General features: G+C 43.7%; 1 protein-coding gene across 1 annotated transcript in view; it reads left to right on the top strand.

Moving 5' to 3' along the window:
• LOC122796959 (kinesin-like protein KIF13A) overlaps window positions 1-18321 on the top strand; it is a 1146649-nt gene that overhangs the window by 961013 nt on the left and 167315 nt on the right. The window lies entirely within an intron of this gene.

The raw sequence follows: 18321 nt of genomic DNA, 5'->3' as shown, positions 1-18321 counted from the left end.
TGGACCTGAGTTTGCTTGTGCCTTAATTTGCTTCAGAACCACGAAATTGAAACTATGTTCCTTATTGTGCATAATGTGGCAAGCTAAAGCGTTGTTAATATCATTCTTGGAAATAGCGTATAGGTGCTCATACACCCTTTTGTGCAATGCCCTCTCAGTCTTTCCTATATAGAAAGCCGGGCATTGCTTACAGCTTGCCACATAAACAACTGCTTTAGAAGAGCAGCTGAAATTGCCCATTAATCTATATTTTACATTATTTATTATAACGTGGCTGCCCTCCTGTATAAATTTACATTGATTACAAAACCCGCACTTGGTCATGCCCTTGACCCTGTCGAAAATAGTATATCTATTCATTTCCAATAGTGCTTTTAAGTTAAATCCTTTCCTAAAGGTTATGCTAGGTGTTGTTCCCAGCAATTGGTGCAAATTTGTGTCTTCCATTATATTTGCCCAATTTTTCTGTAGGATTTTCTTTATGAGATGGTGGTCAATAGAGAATGTGCACAAAAACCTAACTCCCATGTCAGGTTCGTTACCTCTTCTGTTCATATTTACAGTCATATCTTGATTAGTCATCCGATTAAACCCTTTTCCGTTAAGAATGGGCTTAAAATGGCCAGATTCCCTTTTAAATCTTACCTCAGATGAAATCTCCAGAATGAGTGAATCAGGATATCCCCTATTAGCGAACATACTAGTCAAGTTACTACATTCCTTATGGAAGTCTTCATCTTTGGTGATCATCCGTGCCGCCCTCACCATCTGCCCTTTCACTACCGCTCTTTTTTGATGGATGGGGTGGCAGCTACCAAAGTGAAGAAACCCATTGGAGTAGGTGGGCTTTCTGTAAATATTACTAATGAACATAGAGGAATCATTGTCCTTAATCAGATTTATATCCAAAAAGCTGATTTTTGTTTCGTTCACTTCGAATGTGAAATCTAAAAAATCAGTCATGGTTTTGATGTTATCTATAAATGGGGCCACCATCTCTGGGGAGCCTCTCCATAACATGAACATGTCGTCCTGGTACCTTGTGTACCAGGCGACATGCTCCTTGAATAACAGGTTGTTAAACAACAATGTGTTTTCCCATTGTGCCATTACACAGTTGGCGAAGGAACCCCCACAAGGTGAGCCCATTGCTACACCAGAAGCCTGTCTGTAAATCGAATTGTTAAAACTAAAGAAGTTGTATTTTAACACTAGTTCTAATAAGGTCTCAATTGTGTAGATAGTGTTTTGTTCAACATTTCTTGACTCCAGGAACTCCCTCACCCAATCCAACCCTAACTGCTGTGGAATAACAGTGTAAAGCTCCTTCACATCCACAGTTAAGAAACTTAAGTTAGGGTCAAAGGGTATTCTATTTATGTTCTCTAGGAAGCTCCACGAGTCCTTACAAATCTGGTTTTCCTTTTCTATATATGGTTTCAGAACACTATCTACATATTTGGCACAGGCGACCAAAATAGACCCCCTACCGTCAACTATAGGTCTAAAAGGGGGGTCATGGATGGATTTATGAATTTTGGGGGCTCCGAAGAAAGAGGGCATTCTCGGTGCTACAATATTTAAATAGGAATGGATATGTGTATCTATAAAATCTTCCAGGAACAAATCTTCAAGTGTGGACCTAACCCTATTATATGCTGTATTAACCTCATTAGTGCTAGTTTTTTCATATGGGCCATTATTCAAGTGGGTAGTGAGTTTATTAATGTAATCCACTTGGTTCATAAAAATGAGCCCGTTACCCTTATCGGGTTTCATGACCCTAATTTTACAATCCTGTAGTAGTTTAATAAAATCACGTTCTTCAGGTGTTATGTTTAGGCTGTGTTTATATTTATTATTAAATGGATTTGCAGCCAAGAACCTTAGATCTAGTTCACAGGATTTTTCAAAGGTTTTAAGATTACCTATTAATGGCGGGTTAAATAAACTAGCTATTCTGAATGGTTCTTACCTAATACGGCTAACAGGCTAACAGGTTTAATTTGCGAACATATAATTTCAGGTCCACAAGTGTTTTAACCAAATCCATGTGGGTATCAGGGACAAAGGACAGTCCTTTAGAGAAAAAGTCAGCCATAGCAGAAGAGATATTGAGGGTGGTATAATTAAAAATCTTAAAATCACCCTCATTACTGCAAACAATAACTGGCTGACTAAACTCCTTCATCATTTGTTGTTCTGGTTCTGTTTGTTCCTCAAAGCCATTCTGTTGGTATTCGACCTCAGGTTCCTCTGCCGGAAGTTCTGGGCCTGTCCAAAACCCTGTTGGTGTTCCACCCATGACTGTGCTGCCCTAGTAGCAGTAGCACCCTGCTTTCGCCCATTAACTTTGCCATTAACAACAGGTGCGTGGTTTTGTTGTTGGTCATTATCAAAGTCAACTTCCCCTTCTTCGTCACTAAGGGGGTCGTTACTGTTATGCCCTTCTTCCAAAAAGGTGTCCAACTGGTACATGTCATTGCTTTTGCTACCCACATTTTTCTTATTTAAATTAGGCAGAGCCCCCCTAGACTTGTTACTGAATAGACTAACTTGTGGGGGTTTTGGGTAAGCTTTGCTGTCAGCATATTGTTTCATGTCTCTAGAAATTTTCTTTTTCTTGTTGTCACACAATTTATTGATGGTAGCATCAATACTAGAAAACACTCGAGAGTAATCATATTTATAACGCAAGAAATCATGATTACTTTTGATTTCATGCTCCAAGCTAGCCAAATCATTTCTGTAAACTTCGACCTGTTGTGTGTAATGGTCAATTAGCATAGCTATATATTCAAAGCTATGCTGATCAAATAAAGCCAAAAGTTGTTTATGGAAATCCGATCCTTCCTCCAGGCCCACAGGGAACCTCCACTGCCTCAACCCTTTGGGGACTATTCTCTTGTCCAAACATTCAGTTAGGTAGGAGATTTCGAGCTGTAACTTTTTACATCTGAATAACTTGTAATCGAAATCCCCAATGAGCTCTGCAATGTTATTAATATTGGCCTCATCAATGCTCTCTGTGTTAACTGCCCCTGTTCCTATGTTGTCAGGGACTGAGAAAAAGCTCTTTCTATTTAAATATAACGATACCGTCGGAACGGAGTCGTTTAAAAAAGTAACAGTACCTTGTGTTACAGTATTCCCCGATACTGTTGCATGCCCTTGTCCGGCAGGAATGTCGCTCGAATCCGATGGAGCTACACTAACCAGTTGCTGACTTCTAGTTGCCGTACTAGAGACCGGTTTGCCTCCATCATTCCCAAGATTAGCTTCAACTGCTTGCGTCGCCTGATGCCCGTTTGCTCTTATATTAAGAGCATTATCAAGTATGTCCATTCGTTGGGTAAACATATCCATTCTACCCATAAGCATGTGGATAAGAGTTGTGAGATCCCCGTCGGCTTTCACCTCAGCATCATTTAAGTGAATATCCGAACTGTTGCTTAAATCGCCTCCATCTTGGGAGAAAAGTGAGCTCCATTAACATTATGGAAACCAACTGAGAAACATCGCTACCATCATAGCTACAACAATTAAATAGCGTCTGTGTATTAAGCCTTAAGAAAACGCTAAGGTTATAAGCCTTAATTGCGAACTGCTTAGCATTTTTTAAAAAAATGCATTAATATTTGACAAATGAAAGAGTTGTGAGTATTGAATAAATTACTATTTTAAAACTTATGCTTTTAAATAGTGAAGCAGGTCGGATTTTAAATAATAGGGTTTTAAGTGTTTTTAACACACAAACAAATGAGTATTGTATTTTATTTAATTAAAATTATAAACTGTTAATTGATTGATTGGTACCCTATTTAAGGGGGAAGTTGTAACAACTGACTGTTTCACTTTTGTCTGAGGAAGGAGAGATAGGATTCTCTCCGAAAGTGCTTGTGCATAATAAAAGCTCTTACGTTATAGTTGCGAACTATTGTTGCTTTCATTTCATCTGACATCGTATTTGGCAGTGAGTGGATTACTACTTTGCTACACGCTTGGCGGAACGTTTTTCCTTGGCTTTTTTGTGTTTTGTTGTGTTTCAGCTATCTCAGCCCATGTCCAGGTGGCGCCACCCTTGATGTTCATCATGTTACACTGCTGCAGTCATCACACTTGGGTTATCCTGCCATCAGGCGGTCCCGAGCACCTCGAAAAACAGTTCCTCAGAGGTGTAGCTCACATCAGACCGCCTAGAAGACCACCTGCTCCAGCTTGGGATCTAAACTTGGTTTTGGAAAAGTTGACTGTACCCTTTTTGAACCAGCATACTCAGCAGATCTCAAGTATTTCTGTTGGAAAAAAATGCTCTATTGCTAGCCATCACTTCTGCCAGGAAGGTATCTGAGCTCCAGGCCCTAATGGCCATTGAGCCCTTCATCATTTTCCATACAAACAGGGTCTCCCTAAGAACCAACCCCACTTTTATGCCTAAGGCGGTTTCTGAGGTCTCCATCAACCAGGCCATTCACCTACCTACTTTTTTCCCAAAGCTTACCAATAAAGGAGAAAAAAATCTGCATACCCTAGATGTACACAGACAACAGAAACTTTACCTTCACAGGACCAAATCAGTCAGAAAAACTGACCAGCTCCTGGTTTCGTTTGCCCCTGGAGCAGAGGGGAAACCTATTAGTAAGCAGAACATTTCCAAATGGATGTCTCATTGCATACATTTCTGCTATGCCTTCCATGGAAAGAGTCCTCCTAAATCCTTCAGATCTCACTCCACTAGAGCAGCCTGTACTTCCACTGCCTTCTTGAGAGGGATTCTTACCAAGGATATCCTGGAGGCTGCTGCATGTTCATCTATCCACACTTTCATTAGGCACTACCAGCTGGCTACATTTTCCAAAACCAGGACAGGATTTGCATCTGCAATCCTGCAGGGCATGGTAGCATCCCCATAACCTATATAACATGCCTCCACCCATTTCCTCAGCTTTGGGAATCTTCCCACAAGTGATGACTGCAACAGTGAAACACGAAGAACATAGTACAGTGGTGTACACTTACCATAAATGTAGTTGAGTGTATTCACTGTTGTAGTCCTGTTTCCCTCCCACCTTCCCCCAGTTTTTCTAAATCCTCATAGGGGCTCCTGCTTATCGGGGGCAAGACAAACTGACGTAATGGCATTGGCTGTCACCCTTTATATCCCTGATGACCTAACGCCAGACACAATCTCTGAAGAGCCAACACAGGAGAGGAATCCTTTACTATGGTGTTCAGACCAGTCGAGGGCTACCCAGCAGGGATAACCCACAAGTGATGGCTGCAACAGTGAATACACTCTTAACATCTACATTTATGGTAATTGTACACAACTGTGCTTTATGGCTGCAACAGTAACCCTAGTTCCCTTAGTGAGGTTCCACAAGGGAATTCTACAATGGCTGCTAGTGTCTCAATGGACTCTGTCTCATCAACCCATGTCAAACTTGATCTTGATCACCAACCATTGCAGAAGAGACTTAGCGGATTCATTCCAGATATTCTAGTAGGATGCCCAAACACAGCCCAAGGCCATAGTGACCACGGATGCCTCCTAGATTGGGACGCATCTGAGAAAGACTGTTCAAGGCACTTCCTCCCCCATGGAGGCCACCTTGCATATCAGTGTCCTGGATCTAAAAGCAGTGCTTGTAGCGTTCCAAACTGCCCTTCCTATGGGGACGATTACAATCCAGATGGACAGTATGTCAGTGGTTTGCTACATTAACAAACAAGGAGGAACCAAATCTTATCCCCAATGTTGAGAAGTACTCGTGTGGCAATTGGGTGATGTCTTCTAAGGGCTTTCTCTTAGCACACATTCTGGAGAGATCCAGCGTGATAGACAAATTGAGCAGGAGCATTCTGCTGCCTCACAAGTGTTGTCATTCTGACAGTGGTGGATAACATTTTCTGTCGCTGGGACCAGCCTTGCAGCGATATCTCTGCCTCTCCTCGCAACAACAAATGCAGCAACTACTTTGCCTTAATTCACCTTATGGGTGGGTCACCAAGGGATGCTGTCCTCCACACTTGGCCCTCCTGACTCCTGTATGCATTTCCCCCTATTCCTCTGATCCCAAAGTTCCTTCAGAAAGCAACCAAGCTGAAGAGAAGGGTTATTCTCATTTTTCCCTTTTGGTCTCAATAGATATGGTTCCCCCTTTCTTTGGCCTTACCTGATTCAGGAGCCATGGATCCTGGACCCAGCTTCAGATCTGTTGGCCCACTTAGAGGAACTAACTCACCTGAACCTCCTCAAGCTGACTGCTTGGTTTCTTCAATTCCATTGACAGCCAGGCTCCCTACTCTTTCTTCCTCGGTGCTTCACATCCTTTTAGCTTCTCATAACCCAGCCACACGCAAACTTTGACATTAAGTGGAAAAGATTTACTCTCTGGGCTCGTGTCAGCAATCTAGGCCTCTTCAGTTCCTGTAGATAAGATACTGGAATTTTTCTCTTTTTTTTCAACTCATGTGCTTCCCTGTTAACAAAGTGCATCTAGCAGCAATATCTAATTTCCATAATGGTATTGAAGGATCAACCATAATTTCCCATAGACTATGCAAAGCTTTCTTAAAAGGGATGTTTTTGTTAAAACCTCCGTGCAAGGATCCTATTCCTCCATGGGACCTGGACTTACTGTTACAGTACATTATTCAGCCTCCCTTTGAACCTTCAGCTGAATGCGATTTAAAATTTTTATTATAGAAAATCCTCCTCTTGGTAGCTATTATATCTGCTAGAAGAATTTCGAAACTACAAGCTTTGTCATGTAAACCACCTTTCTTGCTTTTTCATTGACAGTTTCACTAAAAATGAATTCCTCTTTTTTTTTTGTCCAAGATTGCCTCAGAGACTAATATCAGTCACACAATTAACTTGCCTACTTTTTTTCTGAAGTTTGCTAATAAAGGGGAATACGCCTTACATTTGTTACAAGTTTGTAGACTGCTATGCTTCTGTCTACATAGAACAAAAAAGTCTGAGAAAGTCAGACCAACTGTTTGTGTCCTTTTCTGTTGCAAAACTTGGTCAATCAGTGAACAAAGTAACAGTAGTCAGATGGCTTAAAGATTGTATTACTTGCGTCTATGCAAGTAGGAATTTAAAATTGCCTAGGCCTATAAAGGCACACTGTACAAGAGCTGTAGCTACTTCAACAGTATTTCAAGTGAGAGCTTCCCTAGATGACATCTGTGCAGCATAACATTACATCCGTGTTGTCCATTTTCATTTGTCCTTGACTCCTCTCCCTCCTTCCCCCCAACCATGAAGTTCTTTTGGTGGAGTGGGTCATGGTCTATCCTACTCGGCATTTTTTGTCATATGACTCCAGATGTGGTCTCTGAAGGCTTATACCGTGTTTATTCCTGTCTTTACTGCAAACTTTGCTCATTCCAGCTAAATATACTTTTCTGGTATGCGTTACTAACAGTGGTATGCATGAACTTTTTGCAGTCAAGGCTCCCAATGTTTCTGGGATAGAAGTGAACCTTAATTTGTCTCAGCTAGAATGGTCCACAAGTTCAGCTATTTACATAATTTCCTCATGTGCTATTGCACTCCACTAGCTTGACTTAATTTCCATCTTTCTTTTCTGCTGCCACACCGTCTCATTGTTGTGTCTGGACAGGCAGTCTTCTATTTCAAGAGCTTTATTGTTTGAATGTATTCTTGTAATGTTCCACTAATGTTGCAAACTTCTGTGTACATCCGGTCAGTTTCATCTTCAAGAAACAATGAGGCCTATAGCATTATTTAAGTTGTTCGTGTCCTGTTCTTCATGTTTCATTGTTGCAGTCATTACATTTGGGTAATCTGCTGGCAGGTTGCTCTCAGTCGGCCTGAATAACAAAGTCTTGGGTCCTATGTTTGTTGCTGTCTCCTCTTCCATGACGTCAGGGCGTTAGGGGTATAAAACATGCAGCCAACGCCATTTTATTCAGTCGTTCTTGCCGCGCGGTGCCCGAAGCAGAAGCAGATGTCCTTCAAGAATGCAACTGCAGTCATGACATATGGGTTGTCCTGCCTCGGGCAGCCCCTCGGTCGGCCGGATTCCAAAGTCTGGGTCCGGCGTCGGCTGATGTCGCCTCTTCCCCGACGTCAGAGCGGCTGGGGTATAAAAGCATCAGACGACACCATCTTCTTCAGTCTTTCTTGCCGCGCATTGCCCGAAGCAGAAGCAGTTCGCAAGTGCCGGTCGGCCAGCTCCTGTGTTTTCAGTTACCGAAGTCATCAAAAAGCTAAGTACCCCGTTGGGGAACCTTTTCTTGCCTCAGCCGATGTCAGATAAAACAGCAAAAGTTAATTGTTTGTCTTGTGGTAAACAAATACCTCATAAGGACTTCCATTCTTACTGCCTTCCCTGCCTGGGCCCAGACCACGACGTCTCGGCCTGTGCTGCCTATGCTTGCTTCAATAAGCGCACTCTCAGGCGCCGGGCAGAATTTGCTGAAGACTTTTTTTGGGAAAATTTCTCCTATGTCATGCCGTCGGAACAACCGACAACACATTTCCAAAAAACGAAGGACCAGGACCGACATTCTCGGCCTGCGTTTTCCACCAACGACACGCCAAAGTCTACCGCGAGTGCATCGGTCTCTTCGGAGGCGGTAATTCAACCGCTCCAGACCAACGACACCGCTTTACTGCACACTTAGGTCCCGGAGGTTACCCCGGTGCCAGTTGTTGATTTTCCTCCTGAAACCGAAGCCCAGGATTTACCTGACACCATACCGGTGGATAAAGTTACTCCAGCACGTGGGGCAGCTAGGCCTCCGGTCCTATGTCCATCAAGGCCTACACACGTGCTAAGGCTGCCATCCAGGCTAAGGCTCACCCTCCTAAATCCTTTTCCCAGGGTTCCACTTCTGATAAACAGATCTTGACTTTAGCTGCAGATCTAATTTCTTTAATCAGATGCTCTCAGGCACACCCAGACAGAGGTTCTCAGCCGCCTGCAGATAAAAGGCCTAGGGTTGAGCAGACAGATACCCTTTCCTCAGATGAAGCCTCTGGGGACTCGGACCATTCAGATTTCCAGGAAGAATCCTTCCAGGCCTACGAGGATTCTGATGCTGATGAATCCATTCCCTCTGCCTCTCCTCCAGAGGATATTTCTTTCGGGGAAATTCTCCACTCCATGAGAGAGCATTTTCAGTGCCAGGGCCAGGATTTCTCTGACTCCAGGAAAAGGCTACGTACTTTCCTTAAGTTACCCCAGCACAGGCCTTTAGCTATTCTACCAGTGTTAGATGTATTGGATGATGTGTACTCAGACTCCAGTGCTTCCCCTGATTCTCTCCCTCCTGCTCCTGTCAAGCCAGACAGATATTACAGGGTTCCTGAAACTCATAAGCATCTCTTTAAGGCCCACTCTGTGGATCTAGAAAGTATTTCTCAGGGGCCCAAAGGAGTGGCCACCTCCACGGCCAAAAACCCTTTGCCCGCAGACAGGGAATCTAGGTCCTTGGGGAGATGGGGCAAAAAAGTTTATACCTCAACCACCCTTGCCATGAGGGCACTTAACTGTCTTTTTCATATGTTTCAGTATCAGGATTTCTTGATGGATGATTTGCAGAAAAAGTTAGCCTCTCCTGAGCCTTTAGATAGAAAGGCCTTGCAGGATTTGGTTCATAATACTCAGCAGGTTAGCAATCATTTTCTTCAGTGTGGTTATGATGCATTGGAAGTTTCATGTAGGGCAGCTATGACAGGGGCCGTCATATGTAGACATGCTTGGTTGAAAGAACAGGCACTGCCAGATCATGTTAAAGTAAAGCTCCTAGATACACCTCTGGAAAAACAGAAGCTATTTGGTGCTAATGCACAGGATGTGTTGAAATCTATTGAGGAAAAGGCTAAATCAGTACAAACAGTCAAAGATTTCCTCCAGGTTCAGCCACCGAGGTTCAGCATGAATTGGCCTTCAAAGAATTGGTCCTTTCCAGACACTGACAAGTTCCAAAGGGGAAAAAACAGGCGTGCTCGAGGTAGAGGGCAATACCGAGGCTCCTACAGGGGCCGCCAATGGCAACCAACTAATCAGAGAAGTGGCGCAGGGACTTCTACTGCTCCACAGAGACAATCACAATGACTTGACTTTGACACCGCCGACCAAGGCTCAAAGAGAAGCACCTTTAGGTGGAAAACTATCCTTATTTTCAAAGAATTGGCACATTTTAACAAAGGACAAATGGATTCTGGACATAATAGACAAAGGTTACAGGTTCCACTTCCATACCTTACCAACAAGACAAGGCATGCCAAACCTGCCACAAAATCAAAGGGCAGAGGCACTCATACAAGTTTCAAAGCTTCTTCAGATCAAAGCAATAGAAAAGGTTCCTCCTCAGGAACAAGGTCAGGGATTCTACTCAAGACTGTTCCTTGTTCCAAGAAAAGAAAAGCAATGGAGGCCTATACTGGACTTGTCCACTCTAAACACTTTTCTCATTGTGCCAAAATTCAAAATGCTGATGTTACAGCAACTTCTTCCCATGCTGGGCAAGGGGTCTTGGCTTGTCACTCTGGACTTCAAGGAGGCATACCTGCATGTCCCAATCAGACACAGTTGCAGAAGATACCTCAGATTTCTTGCAGGGTCAGAGCATTATCAATTCTCAGCATTGCCGTTTGGCTTATCTACTGCGCCCAGAGTATTCACGAAATGCCTGGCATCAGTAATTGCACATTGCAGACTCCAGGGGATACAAGTATACCCTTACCTGGACGACTGCCTTATACAAGCGGACAGCAAACAAGCCTTGATAAGAAACTTGGACTATGTCATACACTTACTACAGGCTTTGGGATACACAGTCAATATTCAAAAATCAAGACTACTACCATCCCAACAAATAATTTTTCTAGGAGCCAAACTGGACACAAACTCACAAATGGCTTTCCTCACAGAAGAAAAACAAGAACAATTACCAGATTACTTCAAAGGCCTAGCAAAGCTCACCCAGATGACTGCAAGGAAAATCCTGCAGGCCCTGGGTTTCATGGCATCTTGCATTCTTCTGATTCCACTGGCAAGACTACACATGAGAAAACTACAATGGTACCTAAAAAGTTTATGGTCTCAACACAGCCACAACTTAGAAGAAATTATACCACTCATTCCATGTCTCCAAAAGTAATTTTTGTGGTGGGCACAAGCAAGTCAATTAAACAAAGGTATGTCTTTCAACAAACCTCAAGCAAGTCAAACCATTACAACAGACGCCTCAGATCATGGATGGGGGGCGCACATGGAGGGCAGATGCATGCAAGGGCAATGGACTCCCCGGGAAATGCATCTGCACATAAATCTAAAAGAGATGTTGGCAGTGATTCATGCAATCGAGGCCTTCGAAAAATTTCTTCAACAAGGTCATCTGCTAATAAAGACAGACAACACCACTGTCATGTGGTACATAAACAAACAGGGAGGCACTCATTCTTACCCCCTCTGCAGACTAACAATGACTCTTTGGGAAAAGGCCCTGAAACTGAACTTACAGTTGCAATCCCAGTTTGTTCCAGGCAAGGACAATGTTCTGGCGGACAGTCTAAGCAGAAACATTTTGGACCCGCACGAATGGATGCTGCATCCCGACATTTTTTCACAAATAACTCATGCATGGGGCAGGCCAGACATGGATCTCTTTGCCTCTCACCGCAATCATCATCTGAAGAAGTTACGTTCAAGGACACACCATCCTCAAGCCTGGAGAATGGATGCTCTCTCCTTCAGCTGGAATTCTCTGACAATCTATGCATTCCCACCTCTACCATTAATGACCAAGGTGTTACTGAAGATCAAAGCAGAACAACCGAAAGGTATTTTGATAGCTCCAGACTGGCCAAGGCAGCACTGGTATCCATTACTAAGGAGCATATCTCGCACCAAGCCGTGGCCCCTGCCTCAATGGCCTCTGCTTCTAACTCAGCACAAATACAGGACGGTTCATCCCAACCTGCAAACATTGCAGCTGACAGCTTGGAGGGTCCCATGACTTCCACCCATATCTCCCTCTCCGAAAAAGTTCGAGATCTTACTGGAAGCACGCAGACCTTCCACCAGAAAAACTTATTCAGCCAAATGGAAGAGATTCATCACCTGGAATGCCAACAAGGGTCAGGATGCATCAGTAATAAGCATGCCACAGATACTAGAATACTTGGCAGAAATGCTTCATAGTGGCCGTTCATATTCTTCCATAAAATACACGCTTCAGCAATCTCAGCAAAATACAACTGCGATCCACCTGTGTTTTCACATCCTTTGCTAAGACAGTTTCTAAGAGGGATAAAGAATATCAAACCTCCCAGGAAACCACCAGTGCCTGCATGGGACCTCAACTTCGTCTTGGAAAAATTAACTCTTCCTCCTTTTGAGCCAGCAGCATCTTCAGAAATGCAATTTCTCTCCTGGAAAACAGTTTTCCTGTTGGCAGTTACCTCAGCAAGAAGAGTCTCGGAGATATAGGCCCTCATGGCAGTACCTCCATTCCTCATTTTTCATCAGGACAGAGTTTCTTTAACAACCAGTCCTTCATTCATGCCAAAAGTGATATCCAGGGTGTCTCTAAATCAAGCAATTCACCTGCCTACTTTCTTTCCCAATCCTCAAAATAAAGGGGAAAAGCTGCTGCACACTTTGGACATACACAGACAATTACACTACTACTTGGACAGAACAAAGGCCAACAGAAAGTCTGACCAACTATTTGTAGCTTACGCTGCTGGAGTTCAAGGAAAGGCAATTTCCAAACAAACAATTTCAAAATGGATTGGACACTGCATCAGATTCTGTTGCTCCTTCCATGGGAAAGGTGTGCCAGCCGATATCAGGCCACACTCCACCAGAGCTATAGCCACCTCCACAGCCTTTCTAAGAGGGGTGGCTACAAAGGACATTCTAGAAGCTGCTACATGGAGCTCCGTGCATAGATTTTCCAAACACTACAACCTGCCTTTATACTCCAGATCCCGAGCAGGCTTTGCTTCGGCAGTCCTGCAGGGCATTTTAGCTACACCATCTTTTTCTTTGATCCTACCACCCCCAGCTTGGCTATGGTATTCAACCCATATGTCAGGACTGCAGTTGCATTCTTGAAGGACATAGTACAGTTTTGTACCTACCATAAATGTAGATGTCCGATAGATATGCAACTGCAGTCAGGTTTACCCTCCCTCCTACCCCTCTGTAATTTACTTTTTTTGGGTCCACTACCCCTTTTCCAACTTAGCTGGGGATAGCTTTTATGGTGTATCTGTTTATTACTATTGTACATGTCTGGAATTTTATCCATTCTCTAAATGTAGCCTTCCTTGGAGGGCACTTGGCATCTGGGGCAAGAAACACTGAAGAAGATGGCGTTGTTTGATGCTTTTATACCCCAGCCGCTCTGACGTCGGGAAAGAGGCAACATCAGCCGACGCCGGACCCAGACTTTGGAATCCGGCCGACCGAGGGGCTGCCTGAGGCAGGACAACCCATATGTCAGGACTGCAGTTGCATATCTATCGGACATCTACATTTATGGTAGGTACAAAACTGTACTTTCGCAAGTGCTGGTCGGCCGACTCCTGAAATTTTTGCATTCTAGTTTCAGAACCGAAGTCTTCAACTAAAGCTAAGTACCCTGTTGGGGAAACATTTTCTTGCTCCTTACCGATGTCTGTAAGAGTTAATAATTGCATTACTTGTGGGAAGCAAATACCTCATAAGGATTTTCATTTGTACTATATTCCTTGCCTAGGCCCAGATCATAATGTGCCTTGCTGTCGATTTTGTGCTAGATTTAACTAACGCACTATTAAGCATCTGTATATTTTTGCTTCTAAATATTTTGGATCAAGATTTAATTACCCTGAAATGTCGTCTTTTAACAATCAGACTACCGGAGTTCACAAAAAACGCAAAGAAAGAGATGAGGTCCAAAACCGACGACAAAACTTCTAAGCCAGTTGCCGGTTTGCCGGTACTCAGTGAGGCACTTTTGCAGCTCCTCATACCTGCTACTTTTGAGTTGCAGGCCTCTACCGAGACCCATGCGGAGTCTGGTATGCCGCGAGATTCTGAGTATTGAACCCACGGATGTCTCTCCCTTGGATGGGTCCGGAGCCGCTGAGCAGGCACCGGCTTCTGAGGGTGTTTTCAGGCCTCAACATTTTTATATAAAACCGACGCCAGCCTCAAAAACAAAATCAGAAACATCTATGTCTAAAAAAACAGACACATGAGCCACGTGCTCAGGGCCGTATGCCTAAAAAAACAGATGATCAGAATGGCTGAGGACTTAATTACCTTGATCAGGGGTTCCCAACCCCCCCTGCTAAGAGGCCTAGGCAAGGCACTGGTTATGAATCTTCAGATCAGGTTTCCATTTCTTCTGGTTCCTCTTCTGATCAGGAATTTTCTGTTAAACCCATCTGCATCTCCTCCTGAGGATTACTCTTTTGGGGAAACCTTGCATACTTTAACGGAACATTTTCACTGCGAGAGTCAGGATTTCTCTGAATCAAAAAAGAGGCTTAGGTATTTCCTTCTTCCTCAGCATAGGCCTTTGGCAATACCTCCTGTATTAGACATTGTTGATAGTTTTCGGAATCAAGCATGGCTCCCGATACCATACCTCCAGCTCCTAGTAAGCCAGACAGATATTACAGGGTTCCTGACTCCCACAAATTTCTATTCAAAAATCTCACAGGGTCCCAAAGGTGTAAAGGCCTCTACAGCCAAAAATCCTACCCCCCTCCCCCAATAGAGATTCCAGGGCGCTGGATATATGGGGAAAGAAGGTTTATACGTCTGCAGCCTTGGCAATTAGGGCCTTAAACTTCCAGTTTCATATGCTTAAATATCAACAGCATGTTATGGGGTTATTGAAACAGAAAATTATGTTGATTTCTGATTGTGTGGAAAATAAAGAATTACAGGAATTATTGCATTCAGCAGAACAGGTTGGAAAGCATACTGTGCAATGTGGTTTTGATTCCTTGGAGGCCTCTTGCATGGCTGCAGTAACAGGATCTGTGATTAGAAGGCATGCTGGCTCAAGCAGCAAAATCTGCCTGATCATGTTAAAGCTAAATTGTTGGATGCCCCCTTGCAGCATGATACTCTATTTGGTAATAAGGCAGAAGAGATTTTAAAGAAAATGGAAGACAAAGCTAAATCTATGCAAACTGTAAAAGATTTCTTACAAGTGCAGACACCCAGGTTCAGTAGGCACTGGCCTACTAAAAATTAGTCCTTTCCTGTGTCCAACAGAGCCTCTCAAGGCAAATCCAGCTGTTCAAAAGGCTCTAGATACCAATCACAGGGTTCTTACAGGTCAAAGCAATGGGGTGCCTCCACCTCCAGATCTGGAGGAAACAAAGCACAACCCTACAGTAAGCAGTCTCAATGACTTCCCTATACCTTCACCAAGCACTTCTCTTTTGGCAGCCCCCTTGGGGGGAAAATTAGCACTTCATGCTCAAAATTGGCAGTTAATTACCCAGGACAAGTGGGTATTAAACATGGTATCCCAGGGGTACAGATTTCATTTCCATACTTTGCCAATTCCAAACGATTGGCCAGATCTGCCACAAAATCAGTGGGCAGAGGCTCAGAAACAAGTTATGTCCCTCATGGATATGGGGGCTATTCAATCAGTGCCAGAAAAGGAAAAAGGACAAGGTTTTTATTCAAGACTTTTCCTGGTACCCAGAAAGACGATGCCTGGCATCCAATACTGGATTTATCGATTTTGAACACATTCCTGGACATTCCAAAATTCAAAATGCTGACTTTACAACAGCTACTGCCTATGCTAGGCAGGAACGCTTGATTAGTGACTCCAGACTTAAGAGGCATACCTGCATATCCCAATAAGGGAATTGTGCAGAAGATACCTCCACTTCAAGGCAGGTTTTTTTGCATTACCAATTCCCTGCACTGCCCTTTGACTTATCTACTGCACCCAGGGTCTCTGCAAAGTGCGTGGCACCAGTAACTGCATTCTGCAGACAAAGAAGCATACAAATTTATCCTTATCTGGAGCACATTCTCATTCAAGCAGAGGACAAGGACACTCTTCCTCAACATCTGGCATTTGTAAAAAGGCTTCTAACATGCCTAGGGTACACAATAAATGAAAATAAATACCAACCGGTACCGTCTCAAATAATTACATTCCTGGGTGCAAGCTTGAATACAACTGCCCAGATGGCTTACCTTACGCCAGACAAACAAAGGCAACTGACAACATACTTCAAACAAATGGCAACAAAAACCCAGTTATCTGCAAGACAAATTCTGCAGGCTTTGGGGTTCATGGCATCCTGCATTCTACTAATTCCATATGCGAGACTGCATATGAGGAAACTTCAGTGGTACCTAAAAAGTTTATGGAGCCAACATTGTCACAGTCTGGAAACAATGATTCCTCTCATTCACTGCCTACAACAGGAGATTCTTTGGTGGGCAGACATGTCACCAAAACATGGGACTGTCATTCACTCTACCCCCTGCCACCCAAACCCTAACTACAGACACATCAGACTATGCATGGGGGGCCCACCTGGCGGGAGATGTATTCAGGGCAAATGGAGCCCAAAACAAATGCATCTGCATATCAACCAGAAAGAGATGCTAGCTGTTCAGAATGCTCTGACAGCCTTCAAGGACTTACTTCATCCAGGACAACTACTGAAAAGGAAGGACAACACCACGGTTATGTGGTACATAAACGAGCAGGGGGGTACACATTCCTACCCCTTTGCAGACTAGCCATGGCATTGTGGAACACAGCTTTGACTTACAAAATACATCTTCAAGCTCAGTTCCTGCCAGGAAAACAAAATACTCTGGCAGACCTAAGCAGAAATCTTATGGACCTGCATGAGTGGAAACTGGATCCACAAATCTTCAGCATGTTAACACAGAAATGGGGGGGCCCAGACATAGATCTGTTTGCCTCTCCCCAAAATTATCAACTGGACAAATTCTGCACAAGGACTTATCACAGACAAGCATGGAAAGTGGATGCCCTATCCTTCAGTTGGAAAAACCTATCAGTCTATGCCTTTCCCCCTCTGCCTCTTCTCTCCAAGGTCTTACTAAAGGTCAGACAGGAAAAAACAAAAATGATCCTAATTGCTCTGGGCTGGCCTCGCCAGCACTGGTACCCAATTCTAAGGAATATGTCTCAACTCCCTCCTTGGTACTTGCCTCAAATACCTCATCTACTGTCTCAGCAGAACAATCAGATTCTGCACACTCAGCTCCAAATGCTGAACCTTGCAGCATGGCTGATCATTTAATTACTCAAACAGCACCTCTCAGTAAATCTGTGATGGATGTAATTTTGGAAACCAGAAGGCCTAGTACTAGAAAATCTTATGCTGATAAATGGAAGAGATTCTGTGCTTGGAACCAAGCACAAGGAACGGACACAGCAAAGCCCAATATCACTCAGATTTTACAATATTTGACTGAGATGCTTGACAAGGGCCTATCTTTTTCTTCAATAAAAATCCATGCCTCTGCCATCTCGGCTCATTACAACACGGAGCCTCCCCTCTTTTCTCATCCTCTGCTTAAACAGTATCTTAGAGGGGCCAAAAATTTAAGGCCTCCCAGGAGATCACCAACTCTTGCATGGGACCTCAATTTTGTGCTGGAAAAACTCACCCTGCCTCCTTTTGAACCAGCAGCTACTACGGATATAACAATTTTATCTTGGAAAACAGCTTTCCTCTTGGCAATCACTTCAACAAGAAGGGTTTCAGACCTACAGGCTCTCATGGCTGTGGAGCCTTTTATTGCATTTTACCCGGACAGCGTGACCCTCAGGACCAATTCTTCTTTTATGCCTAAGGTGGTATCCAGTGTGGCTCTTAACCAAACAATTCACCTGCCAACATTTTACCCAAATCCGCAGAACAAGGGGAAACGGATTGTGCATTCATTGGACGTACACAGACAACTAAGATTCTACTTAAACAGGACCAAATCTCTTAAGAAAGTCTGAGCAACTACTGATGGCATTTGCTGCAGGATCAGAGGTGAAGGCTGTATCAAAGCAGACTATTTGTAAGTGGATAAGCCACTGCATTTGTTTCTGCTACTTGCACCATGGTAAACTTGTACCCAAGGGGATCGGGTCACATTCCACCAGGGCTGCCTCTACCTCAGCAGCTTTTCTCAGAGGAGTTCCAACCAAAGACATTCTAGAAGCTGCTACTTGGAGCTCTGTTCATACCTTCACAAAGCATTTTCATTTGCCTCTCTTCAAATCCAGGGCAGGCTTTGCCACTGCAGTTATGCAGGGCCTTACAGC

Source organism: Protopterus annectens, chromosome 3.part0 (assembly GCF_019279795.1).
Source record: "Protopterus annectens isolate FY-2018-M chromosome 3.part0, PAN1.0, whole genome shotgun sequence".
NCBI lineage: Eukaryota > Metazoa > Chordata > Ceratodontiformes > Protopteridae > Protopterus > Protopterus annectens.
Note: the sequence above shows the minus strand (reverse complement) of the source record. Positions and strands in the feature narration are given on the sequence as shown.